The sequence below is a fragment of the Taeniopygia guttata genome, chromosome 6 (genome assembly GCF_048771995.1).
Source record: "Taeniopygia guttata chromosome 6, bTaeGut7.mat, whole genome shotgun sequence".
Taxonomy (NCBI): Eukaryota; Metazoa; Chordata; class Aves; order Passeriformes; family Estrildidae; genus Taeniopygia; species Taeniopygia guttata.
The window spans coordinates 10,361,754-10,379,925 of NC_133031.1; the positions used below are offsets into that span (position 1 = coordinate 10,361,754).

Genomic DNA, 18,172 nt, shown 5'->3' on the forward strand with positions numbered 1-18,172 from the left:
CTCTCGGGGTGTCGCGGGCGTCAGGGCCCCCGGCGCCGCCTCCTCCGGCGCCGCTTCCTCCGCGCCGGGATTATCGCCGCGCTCGGGACGGGCCCCGGGACCATCTCTCCGCCATTTGCCCCCGCTCCTTCCTGCCGTCACCGCGCGCGCCCCGCCCCCCGCCGCCGCGGCCAATCGCCGCGCGCCTCGCTCGGCCGCCCGCGCCGCCTCCGCGCCTGCGCCCATCCGCGCGGTGCCCGGCGGGAGTTGTAGTTTGCGGCGCGGCGCGGGCCCCGCGGGGCCTGGGTCCGGCCCCCGGAGCCGGCGGGCGGGTCCCCGCGGCGGGGCGGCCCGAGCCGGGACCGAACGGTGTGGCTCTGCCTGGCGGGAGCCACCGCTTCCCCGCGGCCGCCTCCGCTCGGGCCCGCGCGGAGGCTGTGAAAGCGGGGCCAACGGGGCCCGCCGCGAGCGGCCCCACCCCGGTGGCGCCCGGGCCCAGGTGTGTCCCGGCGCACGTCGAGGGGTGCGGAGCGGCCCGGCCCGCCCGGCCCGTGTGCAGCCGCCGAGGGGCAGAACCCTGCCCGGGAGATCGGGAACGCGGCAGGCGCTGAGGCGGCCCTGCGTGCACTCTGTCAGAAGTTTGCGGTGCCTCGGCCGGGGCACGGAGCCCCTGCGCTCAGTGCGGCCGGGCTGGTACTCACGCTGGGCGCGCAGAGCCGGCCTCCACATCCGCTCCGCGCAGGAAACATGCTCTGCGGGAAGAGCCGCCCCGGCCGCGAAACTGCGCCTTTCACATGCTCCCACTTCCACAAGCTGGTACAGCCGCCCACACGCCTTCGGTTTATGCACACCTTTGAGGCTTTAATTAACGATACACACTGTGCAGAGAGCAAAAATGCTCCACAAGGATTGTATCATGCAGCAAATGCATACGGACATCCAACAGTCACCAAAACCATCGTTTTATATTCTGTAGGTAGTATTTCATAACATCCTTGTGGGATAGAATAGTAAGGATGCATGACAAGAAAAACATTAAACAACATCACGCAGATGTAGTTTAGTCATTTTTCAGAGGAGTGAGGAATTTGGAAAAGTCAAGTGAAATTCTACAACTTTGGAGTCTAAAATGGTTTCACAACACATGCTCATACTTAAACCTTTATTTGAGGCTTTACAAGACAAATCCCAAACGCAGAACTAATTAAAAGGCTGATTTCACTGCGCAGAAGACGTTAGAGTTGTCCCAATACCTCTAGGTGTTTTCTTAATTTTATATTTACTTTACCCAATGCAAAATCACTGCCTCACAATAAAAAGATGCAAGACTGGTTTTGTTTCGTGATCCTCTGAGTAAATCTGGTCTTTGCCCCATCCCTACTGATGTATCGGAGCTTTGAGGCATTACTTCTGAAGCACAAACATGCTGTGAACGTGCTCTCTAAATTCAGTATACAACTGACAGTGCTGGAGAAAGTGGAGATAAAACCAACAGGGCCTTGCAATGAGAAGTATAAGTTCCATTTGAGGTTTGTGTTGTGTTTCACACAAGGCTTACAAGCTCACCTCTATCTCATCACCTGACTCAGTTACTGAAGAGCCACTGGAAAACAGGGTACAGACTTTAAAATCCATAATTTGACTACAAAAAGTGAGATTTTTTTTCTCCTGAGAGTATTCTTGATCAGATCCCGTAAATAGCTCATTTAAACTCTAAGAGTAAAATGGATAGTTAAACCTGTTTGAGTTTGCATAGTCTTACTTGGTGACTGATCTGTTAGACAAAGAGAAAAACACAACTGTGAGAGCTTGAAACACTGAGGCTCTGAGAAGTTCTCAACAACATAAGAGTTTGTCCTGAGAACCAGAAAAAGTAAAGAATATGGCCAGAAAAATGAAGAGTAAGGAAGTAACACCAAGAAACTATTAGGAAATTGTTTCTATTTTAATATTAAGCTGGAAGAGTTGAAATTAAATTGGATCTATCTCCAATGTAAAGCCTGGACTACCTAAGTCACTTATACAGTAATGTAGAGAGTTTTCCAGACAGTAATTGGATGTATTTGAAGGTTCTTACACACCTTATACCCCTGGGCTAGCTTCATATTTCTAGCTGTATTTCCAGTCTTTGTAGAAACCCCACAGAATAATCCAAACCACTGCAGATTCATGGTCATGAGGGAATTTCCCCTGACTAACAGAGGATAAATTAAACTTATTTATGTGCTGCCTATCCTATCCTGGTACCAGCAGAAGCCTGTAAGTGAAGCGTTTTGGTAGGATGATGATGGGAAAAACAAACCTCGTTGTGTTCAAGAACAGCAGAGATGTGCCAGTTTTACTGCCCCAACATACTTGAGGTACTTTGAAAATTTTGACACCCTGTATCTTAATAAGCTTAGCAGTTAACACATTACGCTTTGCTATCTCCATTTGCATCTGGCTCAGCTCAAATATGCAAGTACCATGGCAGAGCAAATAAAAGCCAAATCCCACCTGCATTTGGCAGTAGCTATGTTTCATTCTCAGAGGGTAGAATTCAACAGGCATTTTATGCTTTTTGTGAAATTATATTACTGATAGTTGCCATCTCCATTCATACACACACACACACACACAAAAAAAAAAAAAAAAAAAAAAAAAAAAAAAACAAACCAGATGTATTTGGATACATCAGATCTTAATACACTCTGGACCCCTCTCAGTTCTCTTCTTCAGGTTCTGTCCCAGGACCTGCGCAGGGCGAACAATACAGAATTTTCCAAATGAGCTACAGCCTAGTACAGAGCCTTTCAAAAATATTAAAACATTTAAAACTGTTTTAGTTTCTTCCAAAAGAAAAGGGAGGCAATGCAGTAGGAAAACAGAAGGTTTCCTGTGCAGCAGATACTCTTGGGGCAGATGAAGAGAGTCACATCCTTCCAGAAATCTGTCAGGAAGGTTTCTCAGTGCTGCCTCATGGACAGAACATAGCATTTGACAGTAACAGCAGCATGATTGAGGCTACAGGTTTTAAAGGCACCATAGCAGTAGGTATCCTTTATATCAAGTACATGAAGTAACACCATAATACACCCTTGCTCCAGTCCTTTTCCCACAGAAAGGAAATAAGCTCATAATCCATCGCCCTGTTTCCCTGTGAAGCACTACCCAAGAAGCAAACAGTAGTTCATAGGACAGCTCTCCCCATGCTCCTCATGCCTAAAATGCTCTCCCCACAGCTGAAAGCCTCTCAGTCCACTCCTCCTCTGCCTTTCAGCCTAGTCACCATTTGCCTTTCAAGTTCTCAGCTTCCTGCAGTGCTTCCTTCCTTGCCTCTTGCCCAGGTGGGAAGGGGTGGGGGTGAAGAGGATGTCCTGCTGCACACGCAGCTGCTGCAGTGCTTTTATGTCCCAGTTAACACCGTTTACAGTGCTAAACATTTTGATGCTTTTCGCTTTTTCTTTGCCAAAAGTCACAGTGCTCCTGTTGCTGTCCTTCAAATGTCACAGGCACACATGAGTGAGAGCACTCAGGCCCTTGCCATTTTGATTCACTGGGACGAGAATTGCACAGCAAAGGTAGGAGGGTAAAGAGACACGTGAAGTAACTAATTACCATATTTTAGTCAACTTCTCCTAAAATAGTGACTAAGACTTTAGTATCACCAGTAGCATGCTGGAGGAATGGCAGCAGCACCAGCCCCAGCAGCAGCACAGGACTGGGCAAGAAGGGCAGGGTTGTACTGAGAGCTGCACTGGTCAGGCATGGTGGGTCAACCCAAGCTGGATCCCAAGTGTCCACCAAAGTCCCTCTGTCACTGCCCTCCTCAGCTAGCCAGAAAAGGGCAAGGAAAGATCATTCACTAATTACCATCACAGGCAAAATGGAATTGACTTGGGAAGATTAGTTAAATTTATTATAAACCAAGTCAGAGCAGGATAATAAGAAATAAAACTAAAATCTTGAAACACCTTCCCCACATCCTCCCTCTTTCCAGGCTTAACTTTGCTCCCAGTTTTCTTTATCTCCTCCCCCACCTCATATATTCCTCTCTCCAGCTGCAGTTGGGCAGTTTTCTTCTTCCCTTTCTTATATCTGTTATCCCAGAGGTGCCACCACCATCACTGTTGGGTGTGGCCTTGGCCAGTGCTGGGTCCATCTTTGAGCCAACTGGCATTGGCTGTATCAGACACAAGGGATCTGGCAGACATCTGGGAGCTTCTCACAGAAGCCACTCCTGCTACCAAAACCTTGCCACGCAAACCATAAAGTAGAAAGTACAGGGGCAGGGAAAGAGGAGAGATCTGCAACCCAGAGTACAGCAAAGTATACTTTCTGTCAAGAATATGGCTTTTCTTAGTGAGGTATTTCCAATGGATATTGTACTGCTAATTTATGACACTGAACCCTGAGAAGAAGGACTGAAAGACACTGAAACAGGGGATCTTTATATAGCTTTGGATCATAATTTTCAGTAGGTGCCTTCTCATAGTGGAGGTCATGCCAAGGCATGAAGTTTAGTAACTGAAAGGTTAAAACAAACACTGCTGGACAAACTAAAGGAATACTTACATCAGTGCAGCAAAGGGCCAGTTATCCATGATTTAAAAAATAAAAGGTCTCTGGATCATGGCATTACTGGATCAGGCCCAGACAAAAAGTTGTGCTACTCCACCTTCTCTCTGGCCTGCACACCCATCTGTTGCAATCATGTGAGAGGCAGCATCACCCCTGCAATGTCAGAACCTCTGGAAAGACTCGTTTTACTCGATGAACCAACAGTAGTCATTCACCTACGGCTAAATTCTCAGTGGTTTTCTGTGCAGCTTTTTTCCCTAGGTGATCAGCCTGTAAGTCTACTGGAAAAACCTGTGGCGGAACGTTAGTGGGAAAGCACAAAGTAGCTTTCACCTTGTTATAATCATCAAGGTCAGAACTTTATTCTGCTATGTGGTATATTCCCAGCAAGCTCATCAGAGAAAGTAACCACCTGTGCTGTTTCCCACTGAAAATTTTACAATGTGACAACATGTTTTAGGAGAAATAAAACCAAGACAAAGGCATTTGCAGTAAGGATGCAGCCTCACTTTAAAATCCACAAGGAAAGTCTAGCTTCGTCCATTCTTTGAACAAAGTAAGTTCCCATTGTTGTCTAAGGAATAAAAGGGTGCTCTCTCAAATACTTGAGATCTCTCACAGCCCTGTAGGACCACCAGACTGAATACCAATCTTTCCTTCTTCCTGATTTTTTTGGGGTTTTTTGCTTCCTTTTAAGATCTCTCTGTTTCACATTATTATTGAAATTCTGTCTGTTTTCATAGAAACAGCCCTTAAGGAAAGCTACCAAACTGTGTCCACACAGTGCTTGTTGGGGAAAGAAAAACATGGGAAACCATCCAAAAATTGGTTCTTATAACAAGCTTATTGGTGCAACTGTCAGTGTCCTATTCTATTAATCTTCCAGCAATAGGGGAGATGCCATTTCTGTTGCTTATTTTGCTGCTTTGCTTTCTTCATCTTTTAAAAAGGGCAGGTATGTGACCAACACTTTATCTTCCTTTGTCCTCTTTAGTTTTGATTGTTGGATTTGCATGTGGCTGTCACATGCAGATGCTGTAACCTGTAACATTACCTTTTGAGTTTTAATTTACAACAGTTTCTATTTCCCAAGTACTTGATTCTACTTTTTAGAAAGAGGCCAGTAACTAAGCACTTCTATAGCAGTTGTAAACTATTAAAGCCCAGTAATATCAGATTACCAAATTTGTTGGTGCACTGGGACCAGGATGTGTGGCCATTGAGGATTGTGAGCAATGCTATAAAGGACAACAACATCAACTACAACTGGAGAAGAAAATCCACAGAGAATTAAGGCTCATGTAACTAATGAGGTCTGGATGGAAATGTCCCTGAACATCATGACAGAATTCATGTACTAGCTAGCAAATTAAGCTGCTAAAATGAATATTTCCTCATGGGAATGTAGGAGGCAACAAAAGAAGTTAGTGACTTCACTAACTTCCTGCCAGAATATAGCCCCCAATAAATTACTTTCACCTTTACTCAGACTACAATGCAGCACTGTGAAGAAAGTTGCAATATCTGTTGCACAAGACCCTGGTATGCCCAGGGCCTTACACTGTGCCAGTTTTGCAAACCTGTTCACACTGAAGGTTCCCTGCATACAATGCAGCCATGTCCCAGGAAATGAGTGAAGATCACACCACAACATGGAATAGAGGGCCTGTTAGTGAGTGGTGGCAGAGTACACTCAGAAAAGTAGCTGATAAATACACTCAGAAAAGTAGTGATAACAAAAGGCTGAAAACATCTGTGCATTGCCTGGTTCTTTAAACGTGTCATGGAAATGACTCATTACTGGATCAGCCACATGTAAGGGCAACAGAGCAGGCAGTGCATTTTCTGTCCAAAAACACATTATTATTCTAATAATCCATTGGCCTGCAGGCAGCCTCCTTATGCTAGACTTCTCTGCTGGATCTGTGACCTTGAAATTCTGAGATAAATGTTTATTGTGTGGCACAGTCTTTTGGTTTGGTTGTTTTTTAGGGCTTTTTTTTGGGGGGGGGGTTTTTTTGTTGTTGTTGTTGGGTTTTTTTTTGTGAACATTTGAAAGAAATTGAGAAATTGGAGGAATTACTGATGCAAGAGTTTAGGCTCAAATTAAGAGGCTTTGACTAAATCAAAATGTCTCCCCAGTGGTTTTTATAAAGAATAAGCCTTGTATCATGGCTTGGGGAAAACAAAACATAATTCCTTTTATCTTTTAGTGATTATACCAAGTGGCTTGAACACCATGCCAGTGTCTACTTAGTGGTTTTTGTGCCTTTCAGATGGTAGATACGTAAGCATACTTGAAAGTTCATCTCAATCAAAATACCTTTGCTGATCAGCTGTCAAGCAAACACACAGCAGACAAGAACTACAGTTCATTCAAAAGGACAAAATAATTCCATGCTCTACTTCAGCTCAATTCTAAGCCCTCATCAGCACAGTGCTGCATCTTCTGATATAAAGTGTAAGAAATGTTGTTCCTTAAATGCTTTCGCTGTCTTGCAGAGAGCTGTTTTGTGGCTGACAGGTGCTTCCTGTCCCAATCAGTTTCCAGACTCTAATTTTAAACATGGGTCCCAAAAAAGGGAGTAAAAAATTATTTAGGTCTTTTGGCTTAATGTTCCATTTTCTCCCCACCACTAAATGCAAGATTGGGCAAGGGCTGGGTAATCATACAGGCACTGCTAAGGGGTTTCATCTTTGTATAAAATAGAAGGTTTTGGTCATTATCAGCTTGGACCATTCAGTCATGCTGCAGAGGGAAAACAAATCAGAATCTTTCTCAAATCATTGAATTATCCACCAACAGTTATCAGTAGCTACGGCAGGAAAAAACAGTTGAAAGGGCATTGATCACAGTTCTTCATTTTTATTGTATCCACGTCATCATGTACAAATATTGAATGTTCCTCTATGAAATAGAGGTTCAATCAAGCAGAAAAGATGTTTTAACGCAGTAATAGCTCTCTGTTGGACTCCAGTGACACCTACTGGTAAACAAAGAAGTTACCAAACATTTCTTGAAAATTAAGCAGCATTAATTTATGTACCTGCCCTTAGCATTGCTAATAATTTTTGGCAGCTCCAGGCTATAAACCACGCTACAATCAGGTGTTAGAGTTAATGAAACAGTGTATTTATTTTTCAAAATTGGATTTTTACTTCATCTGATTATTAACTATTTGAAACTGCATTTTTATCACTGAAGGTATTGTCAAGTTCTACATTTTGCTACTGGCAGCTGTAGATTAGGATAGGCCAGTGGATTTTTGTATTGCTGGACTACACTGGACATATTTCCAATTTTATTCTTAGTGATTTCATTAATATAACTATAGTCAAAAAGTAAATAATTCAATACCTCTCCCTTTGCTTTCAGGTGCATTCCTTTTAGCATAGATTTCAAAAATGAAGATCTCATGAGCAAATCAACTGACTGAGCTCATAGCTTTGCTTGTGACACCACCTTGCTGTTTGTAGTGCTGAATTCATTTGTCACAGCTGTTTTAGTCTGGCAGGTCATACAGATATTCCTGAATGTCATTTCAGCCAGCACTTGTAAGAGAAAAAATACCAATAAACTCCCTACGTGAGAGTTGTGGGACCAGAAGTTCAATAAAACCTCACATGATGCAAGGCTTTACCTACAGAAAATGGATGCAATATGTGTGATGTACACTCAGAGACACCTCAGTTGCCAGCTGGGACAAGCAGAAGCAGCACAACAAGGAGAAGCAGTACTACAGCTCTGAGCACCAGACTCACCTCCCTTTCTACACTGGGCTCCATTGTGTAAACTAATTCAGTGTATGGATATGAATATTTCTATTTAAGACAATCTGTGACTGACAGATTCCTTCTGCAGTTGACAGGGAAATAACATATGCAAGGTTTGCAAACCACAGTCTTGCCAAACAACTGGCCATAAACATCACTGATGGAGCTCTAGCCATCCCCACTGCATTAGGAAAGTTTGCCTTTACTCCATCTGGCAGGCTTAGAATTGTCTTAGTTTAATCTCTAACAGTGAGGTCCTTTCAGATATGGCTGAACAAAGGCATGAAGCTTTTTACCTCTTTGTCCTACATGTCCTTCCTTTGAGGAGCTGAAGCTTCCTGTAAAAAAAGTCTCATTTTGTTAAGTCTGACAGTCTCCAGTGCAAACTGCCCCAGGAACACAAAAATGCTCTATTGTGGATTGGTGAGGCCATTTGGCAATGAACAACCCTCACCACAAATCCACACAACTCTCAAGGTATCAACCCAGGCATCTCAGAACAAAGAATGCACAGATTTTTTTTTTTTTTTTTAATACCAAATTTTAAGTGAAAAAATTGCTTCTGACAGAACGCATCTGCCAGATTTGCACAAGCAGGAATATTATTAGAGGTTACTGGAAAGCAGAGAGACAGGAGCAAGGTACCTTAGTTTTATGGTAGAATACTTGCCAGTTAAATGCTGTCCCAGTACTCAATAACAAAACCTTTAAGCTGGACTATAAAGACAACAATTTCTAAAGTAACTGCAGAAACATTTTTACAAGTTAGGCTATAAATCTGCTAAGCAATAGTTCCATATCAATTTAACAACATGGCCATAATAATGGCTTTACAAACCTGTGTACATAATTAGAATAGGTAAATATTAGAGAAATTGCAGTATGTCTCAACTTCAAGATGTGCTCAGAGAATGCCTTTTTTTTTGTTGTTTTTAAACATGATGCATTAAACTTTATCAGAGCAGAACTATGCAGGATCCCATGGAAATTAGATGCACAGATGTTATTCCCTGGCACTCTGCATTTGGCCCCTGAGTTAACCATAACTTCTGTGAAGTGCACAGTGTTAACAGACTGATAGGACTTATCGTGGTAATGAGAAAACGCATATAAAGGATACATATAGAAAGAACCATCCCATAAAAATCAGACTTTGTACCTTGAATAAACAGATATTCACATAATATAATTATTATACCAGAATTTAAGTTTCTCATAAATTAGATGTTAATTTCTCCACATGTGGAGCAAAAATATTTAAATTAAATGGAAGAAAATCCATCCAGTCCTTTGTCAAAGATAAGTGGAAAGCTTTCCTTGGCAAATGAGGGAAGCAAAGTAACCTGTTTCCAAGTTTCCATTCAAAGCCAGAGTTTAAATTTCTCATTATTTAAAAAAAGACAAACTCTAAGCTATCTTTTATGTGAACAGATGCTGCGCTGTCTTCTTGAAGCTGCAGGCTTAGAGGCAGATTTTTCATGCAGCTGCAGAATGAAGTCAACAAGCCCACTCTGTTCCAGGGTTGCTATTCAGAATCTTTTGGGTAGCAATGAAAGAAGATCACATCAATTTCATGCTGTTTTTGCTGCTCTACAAAGAAATGAACAGCAAACAGAGACACAAATTATGCCTAGATTGCAGGGGGGAAAATGTGTCAAACTCCTCAGGAAAACAAGGTATGAAAGATTTAATCAAATATAACTTTTACAAACACTGCTTTTACTTCAGGGTACTTTTGGTGGCATGGCACTGTTTCTGTAGCAGCCTCTACTCTGGCTGAGTTACAGACACTGAGCTCCATGTGTAATTAAGAGCCATGAGTAGGGTGCCTGGATCCCAGCTAGAACAGATTGGTCAGACATTGGTCTCTGTCCCCATCAACAACATTTCCCTTGTGGCCCATGTACATTTTCAGCTCTGCATCTGACATTATTCCTGAACTACAATTCAACACACTTGCTTTATAATATTAATTTAATTGTAATACCGTGTGCTGGTTTTGAGAAAAATTCCAGCTGCAGGCACAGAAACACCTCTGCAGGCAGGGAAACAAGGTGCTCAGAGAGACTATGCAGTTCCCATTCTTGAAGGTTTCCTACCTAGATAAAGCCCTCAACAGTCTGGTCTGACCTTTGAGCTGACCCTGCCTTGAGCTGGAGGCTAGATGAGACCTCCTGAGGTCCCTTCTCAGCAGGACTATTTTATAATTCTGTTATAAACTTCATATGCTAGTAAGTGCCAAATGAGTCATATGATTTTTCAAAATGACATTATGTATATACACACACACTAATACCTATACTTTAAAATACTTTAACTTCAGCTCTCTAATATTAAGAACCTAAACTAAAGCCCACAGAATACCTTATTCTGTGTAGCACTGATGCTGTAGGTTAGGATGACTGCAGTGCATGGCTAGAAAATACAAGTTTCAGTGCTGACTGTGTTGTTCAGATCAGTAGAATAAGTGTGCACAGCTAGACATTGTTTTTGCAGTATTCCAAGGGAGAGAATATAGGGAATTGGTAGAAATTTGAAGATGTGGGATTGCCTTTGTTTTGCCACTAGCTACTAGCAAGCCTCAGCATTTAGGGGCTCAGAATCTTGAAAGCAAAGCTTGATAAAAAGAAGTTCACTGAATAGATATCAATGACCATAATCAGAGTTAACTATGCTGAGACATGAATTGATAAAATTAGGTAAAAGTAGAGACACAACAGAGCTAGAAAGGTAAGGTATTGCAATGGAGTCTGTCAAAACTCAGTTACTGAGCTTTGCCATATCCTTGTCTTTAGGACACTCAGCAACCTCAACCAAGTACATTCATAGTACATTAAACTTATGTCCTGTTTATTTCTACTGATTTCCCATCTTTCGTGCTGAACTCCAGGAATCTAATCTGTATTTTTTTCCCCAGCACAAGGAAAGTGTTAGTGTTTAGCATGCCTGCTAGCAGCATTGATTTGTCCAAAGTGCCCTCAGATTGGTAACCTGGATATTGAAAGAACAGAACTTCAAAATTCATCTGGATGAAGTTATGAATGGTAAGCTCTGATCTGCTCCAGGCCATATTTGTGCATTTCCTTGATGACAGACAAAGTTCGGTCTGTTCCCAGCTGGAAAGTCTTTCCCCTCACCAAAGTAGCAGCTCTGCTAACTCAGTACTGCAAGTGTTTGTTGCCTGAGCCTGCACTCTCAAACTGCCTCTTCATCAGGTAGAAGACTGGAAAAGGCAGAACTGGCAGAATGTTCCTCCTGCTGGTACCCAGCGTAGGCAGATGGGAGCAAACTGCTGTGGCTCCAGCAAACCCGGTCTCATATCCCTCTGCAGGAGACACTTGAGAAGGTGCAAGACAAGCACAGATCTCCTTCCTCTCCGCTCATGTTTCATTGTACTTAGACATGTTACAAACAACATTTACCATTCTGCTTGTTGGCAAGTTATGACTCAGGAGACTTCAGCACATTCCTTCCTAGAGAACAGGGATTACTATCAGATCTTTCTACTGACAAGATAAGCAGCCAGTCTCCCAGGAAACAGATCTATTCCACAAGATGCTGAAGAGAACAGCTTTGTACTTCTATCACCAGCTACTCGCTTGTTCAAATACAGGGTTACATGTTTATGCTGACAATTAGCATGCCCTGCTGATCCCTGCTGGACCCCAATTCATCTTTCTCATTAGAACCTGATACAATTCAGTGCTAGACTTGTCTCACAATGGCTGTGGCTGCCACTGGGCCTTCTCTACTCTTCCAGCACAAGTCCAGCCACTTTCTACACCTGCCTTGCTATCATCCTCAGCTTCTGGCTCACCTATATTGCAGAACTGCCTATTATTATTGCCCCCAATAGTAATCTCTCTTTTGAACAAAACAGGAAGCTTAAATTTAGCCTAAAAGAAAACCAAACACCAATTTGGAAATAAATAAGGTGAACTGTAAAAGTCCTTGATGAAGGCAGTTCCCTCTCTCAGGTCCTTCTCCAAGCATCATTAAGAAATCATAAAAGCTGTCATATATCCTAGGTACAGAACAATTCAGACAACTGGTCCATAAAAGCAACACTTCAGAAAACATAAGATCAAGCTTCTCTGCAGTTTTCTTTACACATCTCCTGGCTGGAAACCTGCTGCATGCCCCTAGCACCTTATACAATGAGTCAGATTCAGTAATCAGTAGGAAACAGAATTAGCAGTGAAGGCAAAGATATTCATGCAGCGCAATTTACAAGGCATCTGTCTGTGCATGAATTAGTATTTTCCTTAATTATCTGTAATAGGAAATCCCAAGATTCTCAGCTGGCCCTGTCAGTCAGTATTAACTACAGACTTGGAAAATGATACAAAAATAGAAAGGAAATTGAATCCTTCAGAGGCTGCAGTAGCACTTTACAAGGAATGCAAATAGAACTTGACTGGGAACAGTTTCACTATTGGCATGGCTGGTCCCACTCCGCTGCAGAGTTTGCCAGCACATCACACAACACAATACAATGTGACATTTAGTTAACCTGCAGCGCTCACATACTGCAAAGAGACTCCCAGAGACAGAAACACTGGTGAAAGCAGCAAGTCCTGAGCAACACGTGATGGTTACCCATCTATGCTCACCTTTCAATGTGCAATGGTTTGCCTTTTCAAAATTCTGATTATTTGACCATAAAGGTGATGTAGTTCTGCTAAGAACTGTGTAAGGCATACTCCTGATTTTTCCTGGTTGAGGAAATTGTGCAGCTGCTGTACTTTAACAACAGAAGATTTACTGTTCCTTCTGTCAGACCTGGCTGTGTTAATAGCCAGTCACTTGCCATAAGAGATGTAACCTGCACCTAGCAAGCAGGGACTGCAGGGACTTGGTGTGGGCTAGGACTGTCACTCAGATATGAGGTGGTCTCACTTGAGGCTTCAGAGCACTGCTGGCACAGACATTCCTCAGATTGCATGACGAAGTCCATCTGCAGTTGCACAGGTTCAAGAGCACCAGATATCAAATAGAGCAACTACAGACATGGTCTGCAGACTTCCAGGTCAGCCAAGCATATTTATCTTGGACAGATAGCAGCTATAGAAGACAGGACACAGAGCACCTTGCCAAGTCCTGCACAGTCATAGCTGCAACCATCCTGGCGACAGGGAGTGAAAACTGGCAAACCACACACTTCTCCATTCCTCTTACACAAAAAGAAAGCATGCAGTCTTTCCCATCACCATTCTTCATTCAGTCTGCTTCATCTGCTCACTGTGCCTCTGGCATTCCACATCCATCTCTCTTTACCACATTCTACATTTCCCCCTTGGCTTCTTTCCTAATTCTACATTTCCCCCTTGGCTTCTGTGACACGTTTAAGAGCAGAATGGATGGTACACACAGGCACTCATGCTATGTCTCCATCAGTCTACTTAGCTTTCATCCAGCTAGATACAACTGTGCTCTTTGGCTAAATCAGCAGAAAGTTTAGGTTTTTCTAAAGCACTGGGATTCAGTTCCTTTAAAAGGAAGCAAGCACAAGTGTGAATGAATAAATAAACTAGACTAAAGGCTTTGTTAGTCCTCACAGGCAAATCCCCAGCAGCAAGAGACTGGTCCAATGCACAGCACCACACACCATCAGAGTTCTTTGCTTCATACAAGCCAGTAATTCAAATCAAGTTTACACTTTCCCAACAGCCAACAATCCTCAGGTATTCATCACCAGATAACTGCAACTTACTTAACCATTACTTTATACTTAACAAAAAAATACACCTTTTGTGACAATACATTCCTATGTTAATCTAAAAAAGGAGTTTTTTGACTTCCAGAAGACTCCCACAAATATTTGATTTCTCTTTCAGGAGAGGAGTTCACTCAACTAATTATGTTCCAAAAGGGAGCACAGTTAACCTGCTTGGAGAGACTGCATTTATAGTCAATTACTTATTAACAGTGCATTGTGTCATACTGACTTTGAATATCTAAATCCACTGCTTGCTCCCAACCTCTTCTGTTATATAATTTGTGGCTTGGAAAATGTCCATGTAGGTCCTGTCATAAACCCGTAACAGCTCCAAATATCAGTGAGAATTATTTCTATTGAGTAGGTTTGAGTGGCTCTGCTTGTTGTACAAGTGTACCTAAGAGCTACTCTGTAAACAGGCCTTGATGTGCCAGAATATTACCCCTTCCACTGTTTGCAAGTGTCTGCTTATAAAAGCCTATATATGTTTAACATTTACTCAATAGCTTACAAGGCATCAGTAATTAGGAGCATTTCAGATAGACATGGATCTAAAGGTTTTTCTACACAAAAAAATTTATTCATTCAGATTAAAACAGCTATGAAAAGAAGAGACTTGCTTTTAGCTTCAGTTTCCCTAAACACTTAAAAAAAAAAGCTCCTAGCCAAAGTTAATAGTTAACTTATCATTCCTTCACAGGTATTTTATTATCTTTTATATTCCTTGGGAAAAAAACTTCAACATGGCAACCTAAAGTTCTACCAGATAAAGAAGCTGCACCTCTCCTGCACATGATCTTTTTCCCCTGTGAGAGCAGGACTGTTCCTTCTGATACAGTCATGTAATTCACACAGAGCATTGGGGACTGAAAGCATGAGAAGAGAAGCCAGGTCCTGCTCTGCCAAGGGCTGTTAGTGTTGCACCAGGGACCACAGAAGCAAAATTTAAAGCTTTCTGAGAGGAGGTGAAGAGATCATTCATAGATTGTGGCCCAAAGGAAATATCAAGGCCTTTAAAGGGTTGAAGAAAGTCTCTAAGGAGGGTAGAGCATGAAGGCTGAGTGCAAAGCAGGATCCTTTGAGATACACTAGCCTGGTGTATGTCTAGTACACTAGACATACTGCAAAAAATGGTGATTTAGGTTGAACATTAATTCCTATGTCCATGGCTCCATAATAGATTACACATCATATAAAAAGCATACAGAACATTGTTTAAAAAAAAAAAAAAATCAGTGTCTTGTGGGGCAAAAGTGGTCTAAACACAAACTGCAAGTAACAACTAGTAAGAAGGTGGCTGTGAAAACTGCAGAAGTAAGTGGGGGAACAGGAAAATAACTTTCCTGCCTAATGACAGGGTCCTCCTCTACACTGATGGAAAAGAAACATAATTGAGACACTAGTCCTATGCTGAAAACAGATTCTTACGTATCACTAAGAGGATATATTTTTTCCTTCCTTGCCTTTTCTACAGTATCTGGGAGTCAGACAGGGCTGACCAAATCACCTAAAATATTGACCATAACAACACCTATGATGATGATCATTAGTATCTCTGATTGTTAAAAAATAGGTTCCCTATGCCATAAACATCTGGTCCATTTTGCATAATCACGCTGCTGAGGCAGCTTCTGCTGCCATAGTTCCCACCTTACCAGGCTATACCTACTGCAGAATCAGAGCCCACCAGGCAGCTGTAACCAAGAGCTGTAGTTCTACCTCCAGCTGGGTCATCCCTCAGCAAATTCACACCCACAAACACACAATTAACTACTGACTTCCTCTTTAGTAGTAGCCATAAGGCAGAAATAATTTCCTTCTTTCTTGCCAGAATAACATATTTTTCTATGCAAGCAAGGTCAGGCAGGCCTTCTAGAAAAAGCTGGGATGCAGGCAGCCTCCATTTTTTGGCATGAACTTTCTGAATAGCTTTACATGACTCTTAATTCATGCCCAATTTCTGAGCTACAAGGAGGAGATACTACTTCCTTCCTACATTTTTTTCCCTTTCTTCTTTGTGGTTTTAGAGGGGAGAAAACCCCTTTCTTGATACTCTTAGAATGGAAATATCTTGCCCCTTGCAGTCTTTTACAGCTTCCCACTAAAAAGAGCTCATTCTGAGGTGAGAAATGTGGCACTGGAGAAAAGGCATTGTTATTGCTTCCCTTTTGTCAGTAACCTGCTTTATGAGAAGAGCATCTGGCATAGCAAGCCTTCCTCGTAAAGTATGGTAGGACTCGACTGATACAACTGTGGTCATATATGACAGAGTGGTCATTTTTAAGTTGCAGTTTGGCCCATGGTGCACCAAAACAAACCTTTATCTTCTCACACTTGTAAGATAAGACAAAGCCAAAATGCTCACAGAATAATCCAGTGCCACGTATATTATCCTATCAATATTATACTCCTGGGATTCAGCAACAGGGGCTACATCAAACACCAAATAAAGTAGAAATCCTCACTAAAACAATTGTCTTGTAATTGCTTTTTGAAGCAGTAAAAGTAGCCAAAACCCCTCTGACTACAGAACAGCTAGGAAGAAAACTACAAGTAATTTAATGGGCATATCTAAAGAAGCCAAAATAAGAGTATTATCATCACTCATACTCAGCCTCCATCAGCTTCCTGTATTCACTTTTGCTGCACTTCATTTTCAGTTCTCTGACCATTTCACAGGAAGGAAGAACCTTACCTTTAAGATACAATATGACAACAGATTAGATAAATGACAAACTGTAGGGACAGCCTAAATGACAGTAGATAAGAAGAAGCAGAGAGAGTTCTATAAGTTGTAAAGCATTGCCTGTAGCAACAAACAAAAAATAGCCATACTTCATAGAAACACAGTCACTAAAGCTACACAGGCTCAGACCTGAGTTTAAGTAGCACTCCTGGGCCAATAGGCAGAGTGTGTGGGTGGGAGTTTAAGATCAGGTCAGTTAGGGTCATTGAAGCCCTGTCACTCAGGGCTGACACATTTTCATTCATCTTAAGCAGGGAAAAAAATGCAACACAATTCTTCCGAGAATTCACAGCTAAGCAAACACAGAATTTGTACAGACCTAGGATATATTTGAGGAATTATACTGTCTCAAACAGATATCACAGGCCCCATTGCTCTTACAATTTAATTTTCAAGTGATTATTGGCACAGCTGTCTCTGCACATGACTTGTGCCTACACAGCATGTGATCACATTCCTCACAGCCTTGTTACAGCTCAAAACATTTTTCTCTGCCTATGCTCACTTGCATCAATTTGGTGTACTGTTCTGAAAATGGTAGAAGCCCCACACTATCAGCTTTGAATCAATGTGGCCAGTTCTCCTTCCCTCCAACTGCTATTTTAAATATCCCACAGTGTCTGGCAGAGCACACTATATGTGTACCTTCCTAATACCAGGGATCTTTGTGTACCTAACACCACAACATCCCAGAGTACAAGGTGGCGCAGATTCTTGACTACTATCCCTATATATTTTCCTTTGTTATTGTTATTTTTTGTGTCCTATACCATATGATATTTTGCCATGCAGACAAGCTAAAAGTGGTAAAAGAAAGCATGAAAGAAAGTGCAGCACTACGATTAGAACAGTTAACATTACTGAAAAGTACTGCTCAACAGCAGTAACTTGACAGGAAGAAGTGTTGTGGTGACATCTTCATTCTGCTTCCACAACCCAAACTATCACCTCTGCATGGTGCTTATTGTATGGTGTTGACATGTCCTCTGTTTTCTCCTTGATTCAGAGCATTCATTTGCTCTGTTGATAAAATAAAGGGGAAGCATGAACAGCCTTGTGTCTGTCTGATCTGCCAGCTCGTTAAAGTCCGAAGTTATAGAGAGCAAAAGAGAGACTGAAAATCACTCGAGTATAATTCACATCAGGAACTTAAAGAGAAACCAAAGTGAATTTAAATGCAACACAAGAAATACTTGGGGATGTAATTTAAGCTTGCGTGATCACACTGTAATGTTGAAAGAGATGCTTTCTTTTTAACTTTTTACCTTGGTGTGTGTGGCAAGAAAAGGTAAAAGAAGAGCTATAAACCAGCTACTCTTAGGGGAGCAAGAGTGTTTTCAAACTGTCAGAACCAGGTGTTAACTAGCAGGCCCTAAATGCCCTGACCAGCCTCA

The 18,172-nt window shown here is 42.1% G+C and overlaps 1 protein-coding gene across 5 annotated transcripts in view; it reads right to left on the reverse strand.

Moving 5' to 3' along the window:
* The window catches only part of WAPL (WAPL cohesin release factor), a 134,379-nt gene that overhangs the window by 63,415 nt on the left and 52,792 nt on the right, over positions 1 to 18,172 (reverse strand). Inside the window, exon 1 of one of the 5 annotated variants that reach the window (XM_030276712.4) lies at positions 681 to 786. The exons of 3 other annotated variants lie outside the window; for them this stretch is intronic. The gene's annotated coding sequence lies outside the window, so the exon portion shown is untranslated. Of the gene's footprint in view, positions 1 to 680; positions 787 to 18,172 lie in introns of those variants that run through there. One more of the 5 variants, XM_030276714.4, reaches the window with a different exon arrangement.